The sequence below is a fragment of the Ornithorhynchus anatinus genome, chromosome X5, assembly GCF_004115215.2.
Source record: "Ornithorhynchus anatinus isolate Pmale09 chromosome X5, mOrnAna1.pri.v4, whole genome shotgun sequence".
NCBI lineage: Eukaryota > Metazoa > Chordata > Mammalia > Monotremata > Ornithorhynchidae > Ornithorhynchus > Ornithorhynchus anatinus.
Window position 1 is genome coordinate 26,240,766 of NC_041753.1, and position 9,705 is coordinate 26,250,470.

General features: G+C 43.4%; 2 non-coding genes across 2 annotated transcripts; one reads left to right on the top strand and one right to left on the bottom strand.

Annotated features, from left to right (window-relative positions):
* Window positions 1-5,139: 5,139 nt before the first annotated feature.
* On the bottom strand, window positions 5,140-5,277 carry LOC114808627. The gene has a single exon (XR_003756471.1). It is a non-coding gene; the product is annotated as a small nucleolar RNA SNORA7 (small nucleolar RNA).
* A 1,964-nt stretch (window positions 5,278-7,241) lies between these two features.
* Window positions 7,242-7,379, top strand: LOC114808314. The gene has a single exon (XR_003756160.1). It is a non-coding gene; the product is annotated as a small nucleolar RNA SNORA7 (small nucleolar RNA).
* Window positions 7,380-9,705: the final 2,326 nt, after the last annotated feature.

Below are 9,705 nucleotides of genomic sequence, written 5' to 3' on the forward strand. Positions count from 1 at the left end.
ACCACACAGCTTTTCTGACACTGTGTTGGCTTGACCGGGTTCAGGCAGTTTGTTTTCTCCTCCTGAAGGAATTATCTCATTTGTCTGAACTTTTTTTGAGGCATTTATAGACTCTTGAGTGAGGGTCCCTGTCTGGTTTGGACAAGGGCAAGGGAGGACTGTGCGGCCTAGTGGAATTCGCACAGGTTTGGGAGTTAGAGGACCTGGGTTCTAATCCAGACTCTGCCGTTTCCCCGCTATATAAGCTTGGACTAATCACTAAAATTGTCTGTGCCTCAGTTTCCTCATCTGAAAAAAAGGGAATCAATATCTGCTCTCCCTCCCTCTAGACTGTGAGTCCTGAGTAAGGCATGGACTGTGCTCAAGCTGCATATATTGTGTCTACCCCAGTCTTTAGTTCAGGCTTTGGCATATAGTAAGTGCTTACAGATACCATGATTATTAGAGGGCAGTCACTCTTCTGTTTAATCTGAACATGTTCTCTAGGAACAGGTCAAATTGTTGGAAGATGCGAGAATTGCATATAATAATGTGACCGCTGAAAAACGGAGGATGCTGTTAAGCGTCCAAAATGCCTTGTAGTATCATGAAGAGTTTCTGTCCTACTTTCTGGATGAAGGTAATTTTGGAGAGATGAATTCCATATTCTATACAGGGAGGCAATGTTGTCTAATGGACAGAGCACAGAATTAGGAGTTATGAGATAATGGTTCTTAAGTTTTTTCTTTTGGAGAGATTTCTATTTCTGACTTTGGAAGAGGCAAAGTGCGATAAAGAAAACACAGATCCATCCCTCTGCTTCTGTGAACAACCTCAGGCCGCTGACCCACAATTTTTTTTTTTAATCTACCTCTTTCAATTTCTTTGAACTTTCTGTTGGCTGATGACTTGGGTGAGCACATTTCCCAAATTTCTCCCATATTTTCTGAACCCCCTCCGGTCCCATCCTCCTCCTGCCTCCTCTTTGATTCCTTCCCAGAAGTACCTCAAGAGGTGATCTCCCACTTCTCAAAATCTACCCCCTCTACCTGCACCTCTGACACCATCCCTTCATAATAATAATAATAATAATAATAATGATGATGATGGTATTTTTTAAGCACTTACTATGTGCTGAGCACTGTTCTAAGCGTTGGGGTAGATAGAAGGTAATCAGGTTGTCCCACGTGGAGCTCACAGTCTTAATCCCCATTTTTCAGTTGAGGAACCTGAGGCACAGAGAAGTTAAGTGACTTGCCCAAAGTTACACAGCTGACAAGTGGCAGAGTTGGGATTAGAACCTATGACCTTTGACTCCCAAGCCCATGCTCTTTCCACCGAGCCATGCTGCTTCTTAAGCTCTTACTATGTGCCAAGCCCTGTTCTAAGCGCTGGGGTAGATACAAGGTAATCAGGTTGTCCCACATGGGGCTTACAGTCTTAATCCCCATTTTTCAGATGAGGTAACTGAGACAAAGAGAAGTGACTTGCTCAAGGTCACACAGCAGACAAGTGGTGGATGGAGATTAGAACCCACGTCCTCTGACTCCCAAGCCCATGCTCTTGCCACTAGGCCATGCTGTTTCATACCTGATCAGTCACTTGCCCCCTCCCTTCTTCCCTCATTGTTAGCCATCTTCAACCATTCACTTTCCAATGGCTCCTTCCTGGCTGTTTTCAAACATGCCCATGTTTTCCCATCCCCAAAACCCCTCCCTTGACCCCATGGCCCCCTCCAGTTGTTGCCCCATCTTCCTCCTGCCTTTCCTCTCCATTCCTCTTAAATGAGTTGTCTACACCTGCTGCCTCTGCTTCCTCTCCTCTTTTTAACCCCGTGTAGTCTGGCCCTGGGACCACCACCCTTCCTTGTCTCATTCTGTCTCTGCACCTTTCAGGGAGATTTGAGCTGTGCAAACTGTAGGGACAGGAATCATCACAGTGGGACAGGCTTGGCCAAAAAAAACCACGTGAATTTGGGTTATATGGCCATGGCCAGCCCAGTTGACCTGTGAGAAAGGAGGTTTGAAACTTGTAACAACAGTTAGAACACTGGGGCAGCTTGATGGCTTGGATTTAAGGATTGTTGCCTGGAGTGGTGAGGAGCCTGACAACTGCCATCTCCAAATTGCTACCTTTAATTACTTATTAGAACATTGTTATCTTGGATTCTTGAATTGATTCTTATTCCTCTATGTATCCGCATGCCCCCACTTGGATTGTGATCCCCATGTGGGACATGACTGTGTCTGAACTGATTATCTTGCATTTATCCCAGTGCTTAGCACATAAATGTGATTACTCCTAGCTGACTAACAAAGGGCAGGATGGCTGGCCAGCAGTAACGAGGTGAGAGAAAGGGGATTGAAGGGGATGGGGCAAGTAGAGAAAAATAATTTAAAATGTTCTTGGGCAATTGACAGGACGGAGCAAAAGAAAAACCCTCCAAAACTTTTTATCAATGTATTTTCAAAGAATAATGTTCTTATTATTTAAATTTTAAAGTGGAAAAAGTCTTGCAAAAATGTTAACAGTCCCGTTTTCTGAAGGATCTGTCCCCTCAAAATTAGCAGTCAGATGTGATCACTCAAGTGGGGCCAGACATCTTTAAGCTATCTCTGGATCACTGACCCAACTCAATGTAGCAGGGACCTCATAACAGTCATGACTGAGCCCATCAGAGACTTCTCAGGGATGCTTTAATCCTCATATTCATGACCCAATCGATTCTAGAGGGTTCCTTTGAAGTTATTTGGAGCCGTTGAATCAAAGTGAGTGACTATCACATGGTGACCTCAGTTGAGTTGACAAAAAGTCCTTTTCCCTTTCTGATGAAAAATAATCATCAGCATGAGCAGTGTTAGATTTCCTGAATGAAACACTTCAGTCTACTCTGTTTAACTTGTGGAGAATCATAAGTCCACATTAGAGAGCCATCACCTGCAAGATTTCATTGGGAAAATCATAGCTCTTTTTGAATTCCCTCTAAGCACTTGAAACCATAAAATAGCCTTATTTTTTGGCCCTTATAGAGCAGCTCAGAAATGGTCAAACTGCTTTACATTAAATTCTTATAAAAACAATTTGCTCTTGGACAGGTACTTGGTTTGCTTTGTGACATATGGGTAATATTTTCCATTAGCAGTTCCAAGCGCTTTTGTTATTTTGGAGTCAGTGGAAGTTGGAGGGAGGCCCTATTGCTGAAATACTTGGGTTAAACCTTACATCCAATTTGGGGGTGATGGAGAAATACCCCTTCAGGGGTTTTGACAGTAACTATGGGCCTTTGCCCCACTGTCTTCATGGAGCAACCAATGTGTCTCTGCCATGGCAACCAATTGCTTGACCTCTCAGGAGTTGGGCTGAGGTGAGTTTCAGACCCATACCCATCTGGGTTCCTTGTGAGGGTTTTGCAGGGCAGATTGAACAGCTTTCCAGGAAGAGCTACAAAATGTTCATTCTGAGAGTAGCTGGGGGAGAGAGAGGAGAGGGAAATGATCCATTCATTCCACCATGTACATCAAAATCCTGCTTTTCAAGTTGTCAGAACTAGACATTTCAACCCCACCAAAAAGATGGAGCAAGTAGTGGGGGAATGGGGGCAAGACACTACTTAGAACTTGAGGACACTGGAGGCAGGAGCCTGGATCAGATGGTCATTTAGGTCCCTTCCAGCTTTAAGATTGAATGATTCCAAAGGAGGCTGTTCCCATCTCTAGTCGCCTTGTCTTGTTCTTGTTTCATCCTGAATCCTCTGGGTTGGGATTAAGATGATTAGAAATAGGATACCTTAGGGAAGATTAGGGGGAGAGCCAGAGGTGAGCAGAGAAAGTGGGAGAGAAGGAAAAAAGGAGAAAGGAGAAGGGAAAGGGAAAAGGAAGAACTGGAAAGGGGAAAAAAAAGAGGAAAAGGAAAAGGGGTCCGAACTAGAAGCAATGTGGACTGTGTAAAGAGCATGGGCCTGGGAGTCAGGGGACCTGGGTTCTAATCCTGGCTCTGCCTCTTGTCTGTTTGATCATGGGCAAGTCTGATAACTTTTCCTGCAAAATGGGGATTCAATACCTGTTCTCCTTCCTACTCTTACTGTTAGCTTCATGTGGAACCTGATCATCTTGTTTCTATCCTAGTTCTTAGTATAGTCCTTGGCACATAGTAAGTACTTAAAAAAATCATTATTGTTATTATCATTAATAATAAATCTCTGGGAAGCAGCCATTCCAGCCCTGGTGGATGCATCTGTGTCGCTAGCAAAGGTTACTATTCTTGCTGAGGAAGAAGAAAAAGCCACCACTTTACCACTGGGTCTCCTCTTGCCACTCAGCCAAATGTAGGATTATAATTCATCCTGTTGCTGGCTTTCAGGGTGGCTAATTGAACCCTAAAATTCCTGGTCATCTTGCAAAAAGTGGAACATCTGGTCACATTAGTTTTGGGTTTGGCTGTTCCAGGCTGGAATGTGGGAAAAAGACTGTTAAATCAACCCACTCAGAATTCATTTGCTTCATAAATCAGAGGTATTTATTCAGCCCTTACTGAGTGTGGAGCAGCACCTGGGAGAATACTACGGAGTCCGAAAAAACAAAGTCCCTGCCCTCTAGTACCTTACAATCTAGTGGTATGGGAAAATGTTGTACAAATAGAGTACTGGAGTGTAGGAGTAGGGAGGCAAGGGAGGAGAGTTCTGAGTAGAAGGAAACAGAAATGCCCCTAGGACCAAGGGAGGGGAATCAAGCCATCAGTATTTACTGAGCATTTATTTGTGTGCAGAACACTGAACTAAGAGCATTTGGGAAAATATAAGGAGCTAGGAGACATGATCCTTGACCTCAAAAAGCGTTCAGTCTAGTGTAGGAGACAGACAGTAAGAGCTCAGTTAATACCATTGACTGATAAAGTACAGGTAGAGGTAAGCAAGGGAAGGAGGGAGTCACCGAGATATTTGTCTTAATGTTGTCGAGTCATAACCGACCCATAGTAATGTCATGGACACATCTCTCCCAGAATGCCCCACTTCCATCTGCAATTGTTCTGATAGTGTATCCATGGAGTTTTCTTGGTAAAAATATGGCAGCAGTTTTCCATAGCCTCCTTCCTCACAGTAAATCAGAGTCTCTACCCTTGATTCTCTCCCGTGCCGCTGTTGCCCAGGATGGGTGAGTTTTGACTTGTAGCAGATTGCCTTCCACTCACTAGCCACTGGCCTAGCTAGGAATGGAATGGATATGCCTCTGCTTGACTCTCCCTCTCATAATCGGGACTGGTAGAGTACTGGAAACTCTCCAGGTATGACCCTAAGAGGGAAGAGAGATGGTAAGCACTCAGTAAATGCCATTAATTGGTAAAGTACAGCTAGGGGGAAGCAACAGAAGGAGGGAGTCCTAGAGATATTTACCATATAATTTTTACTTACCTGGAGGACCTGGTCATCATACTGGAGATGGTTCTGGAATGGAACTTGACAAATTGCTGCAGTGTCTATGGGGAAACATATATTAATGATATAGCTGTTCACAGTACATCTATGTTTTTGAGGAAAATATCAAGGTTCTATTGTGGGGTATGCCTTGTAATTTGAGCTGGAGGAAGAATAAGGATATAATCAGAAGTAATTTGACTATACCAGGATAAAATTGCTGAATGAATGATGGACTATACAAATGAAAATCCCTCCTTCTGCCCGGCAAAAAATCCCCTCAAAACATAGCTTAATAAACGAGAAGACTAGGAATAAAATGCAACAGTTCTTTGGATGGTAATTGGGTTGATGTAATTAGGGTACGTTAATTATTCAGGGAAGACTTCCTGAAGGAGGTAAGATTTTAACTAGTCTGGCAGATTTGAGTGGGGACCTAGTTGCTCACCTGCATGAGTGCGAGGGAGGAAGAAGGATAGTTGAGAATGAGGTAGTTTGAAAGTGATTTTAAGTCACTCTGAATGCATTAGATGATGATAGCTATTAGTGGAGCATGGGCCTGGGATGAGGGTGTACCTTAAGATACCATCCTCTCCAGGAATCTGAAACTCTGTCCACTTCTAAGTCTCCCAGATCTCACCAATCTTGGGGTTAAGGAGAGCCAGTTATATGCATACCAAGGGTTAGCTTCCCCTTGACTAAGCAACCCCTCCTGGCCTCGGCAGAAAAGGTAGGTGAGCCTATTAATAATTGGCAGCCACTTTTAAACCATGTTGCTTTTTGGGGCACATGTAAAAATGAATGAAACAAAGAAAGACAAAAATGCATCCTAAATGTGGGCAATTTGAAAAATTAAAGGCAAGCTTATATGTAATGCGGATTCCAAATTTCAGCCCCAAACAGTTGAAAAATGGTCTGAGAGGTAAGAAACAGGAAATCATACATGGGTCTTTTACACACAGTGCCTAGCAGGAATCTAGTGGATTTTAATTTAAAAATCTAACACTTGCGATGTAGGTGGCCTCACCATGGTAGGGACTTAGTCAGATAAAATCTCTATTGCCTCTCCTTCCTTTCCCTCCCCCTCCCCCCAGTCCCCTTGCAATCCCCTGAACTAGAATCCTTTTTTACATCCATGGATTAGTTTGCATCAAGACTGTCTAGACTATAAAACCAATCTCCCAGCTATGCCTAGCATGCATGAAATGAAATTCATCCTTGACTGGCAGAATATATATTTTTGAGTCCTCAATCCTGAAATTGGTGCCCTAGTTTAGCGTGACCATATGGCCCTCATTAGGTGAGACTATCATGAACATTGTCCACTTTCATTCAGTCAGTCAGTGATATTTATTATTTACTCTGTGCAGAGCACTGTACTAAACACTTGGGAGCACACTCTAGAGTAAATAGACACAATCCCCACTCTCAAGGAGCTGACAGTTTAGTCTTGACACATGGGAGAAGGCAAGTGGAATTTATTAAAATCCTGCTTTTGACCCTAGATGAAGATGGGTGGCAGCAATGGAGGATCTCTGGGCAGAGGTGGAGCAGCCCCACTCCCTGTCTCTTTTTGAATTCCAGAATATATGGTCATTTCATCCCAGTTTCATTTAAAGACTCTCTTACGGTGTTGCCTAGAGTATGCTGCCTGATGTCTGCGCACAGCCTTAATTAACTGCACTTTGATGCATGCTGAATCTGAATTCCTTTAGCTCATTGTTGCATTAGAGGTTTTGGTGCTTTCTGTCTTTCATGAGGCAAAACGTGCATCCCAAGGAATTCAAATGCTTTTCCTCTCATTTTCTCTGCTGAAATGACAATTTGAAATCGTCACTGCTACCATCCAGCTATCCTCTCAGGGTCGCCCCTGGAGAGTTTCCAGTACTCTACCAGTCTTGACTACAGGAGGAAGAGTCAAGCAGAGACATACCCATTCCATTCCTAGTTTGGCCAGTGTCTAGCTAGTGGAAGGCAATCTGCTACAAGTTAGAATCCCCTGTACTGGGTAGCAGCGGCACGGGAGAGATTCCAGGGAGGAGACTCAAGATTGCCACGTCACAGGAGGCAATGGTAAACTGCTTCTGTATTTTTACCAAGAAAACTCTATGGATACACTACCGGAATAATTGCAGATGGAGGTGGGACATTCTGGGAAAGTTGTATCCAAGGTGTCACTATGGGTCAGAAATGAATCGACAGCATAAGACAAGACAAGACCATCCAGCTAGATTTCAGGAGACTATGAATCTGAGTGAGATCCTGTAGTTTCACAGCTCATTTCCTTCTCAGGGTCTGGAATCAGTTGCAGGATGGATTATTTTTAGTACATAAATGCCACGGGTCCTGTAGGAATTTCAGAATGGGTCCCAACTGAGTCCTTACTCCTGGGACTACCCAGGCCATGAAGTAACGCCAACATCAGAGCCATCGATTCTGGTCTCCCTGTCCTCTGATTACCAATTTGTGGGCCACCCAACCTACACCTTATGCAATTCACCATTGTATATGAGAGGGAAGAGTCCCGGGAAGGTCCCAGATTATCATGTTCCTCTAGCTATTTTTAGAAATTCCTCTTAGCTTCTGGCTCTTTTTAGTTCAAATTCAATTTGATTAAATTTCATTCCAATTCTAATAACAGGATAATGACTGCTTCGGATAGCAGAGAGCTCTGTCATTATCTGCCTGGGAGGCTTGCTTTGTAACATGGCAGTATCCATGAGGGAGTGGGGCTGACTAGACATATCTCCCACCTGTTTCTTGTGTGATCTTTCAGGATGCAATTATGCACGGTAGCTCCATTACTGTCTCTCAGGCCATTTGCCTACAAGAGACATGGGCAGGCTGTCCAGGCGTGATTGTCCTTCTCTTTGTAGAATACAGTCACACCCTTGAGGCCCACCTTTCTAAGAAGGCAGGTGCCATTTAGATCCTGAAATTTGTTCTGTCTTTCCTGGGGCCACCAGAGCTAGAAACATTATCAGTGGGGGTGGAGAAATCTAGGATGGATTTAGTACAGCCCATTTCTACCCCAAAATAATAATGATAATTATGGTATTTGTTAAGCCCTTATTATGTATCAGGCACCATACTAAGCAGTGGGGTAACTACAAGATAATCAGGTCCCACATGGGGATCACAGTCAAAGTAGGAGGGAGAACAGGTATTGAAAACTCATTTTGCAGATGAGGGAACTGAGGCACAGAGAAGTTATGGGACTTGCCCCAGGTCACAGAGCAGATAAGTGGAGGAACAAGGATTAGAACCCAGGTCCTCTGACTCCCAGGCCCATACTCTTTCCACTAGACCACACTGCTTCACATCTAAACCTTAGATATACTACATTTGTTAGATCCCTGCTTACAGTCTAGAAGGGGAGACAGATGTGAAAATCAATTACAGATAGGGGAAACAGCAGAATAAGCATATTCTGTGGGGCTGGGCATGGGGTGAGTATCAAATTGATCAATCAGTAATATTTATTGTATGCAGAGCTCTGGAGAGAACACCAGAAGGAAAAGACATGGATTTTAGGAGGGCTTTGAATAGGGGGACATCTGTAGTCTGGCAGATTTGAAGGGGAGAGAATTCAAGATAGGGGAAAGAGCATGAGCAAGAGGGTTGGAGAGTCAGGAATGAAGTTCATTCATTCAATATTATTTATTGAGTGCGTACTATGTGCAGAGCACTGTACTAAGCGCTTGGAATGTACAATTCTGCAACAGATAGAGAGAATCCCTGCCCAATAATGGGCTCACAGTGCAGCTAGAAGGTGAGTTTGGAAGGAATGAAGATTGTGAACTAGGGAGTAGTGGGTCAAGAAGGTCAATATGTAAGGAGAGAGCTAGTAGAAGCCTTGAAACTAATGTGATAAGGAGTTTCTGCAATCATTTAATCAATCAATCTGTCAATCATATTTATTAAGCTCTTATAGTATGCAGAGCGCTGTACTAAGTGCTTGGGAGAATACAGTGTAACTGAGTTGGTAGACATGTTCCCATCAATCAGTGGTATTTATTGAGGGCTTAGTGTGTACACTGCTTTGTACTAGAAGCTTGGGAAAGTAGGATGCAATAGAGTTGGTGATAATAATAATAATAATAATGATGATAGTATTTGTTAAAGGTTTATTATGTGTCACGCACTGTTCTAAGCGCTGGAGTAGATACAAGGTATTCAGATTGGACATAGTCCTCATCCCACATGGAATTTACAGTCTTAATCCCTATTTTACAGATGAGGTAACTGAGGCACTGAGAAGTTAAGTGACTTGCTCAAGGTCACACAGTAGACAAGTGGCAGAGCCGGGATTAGAA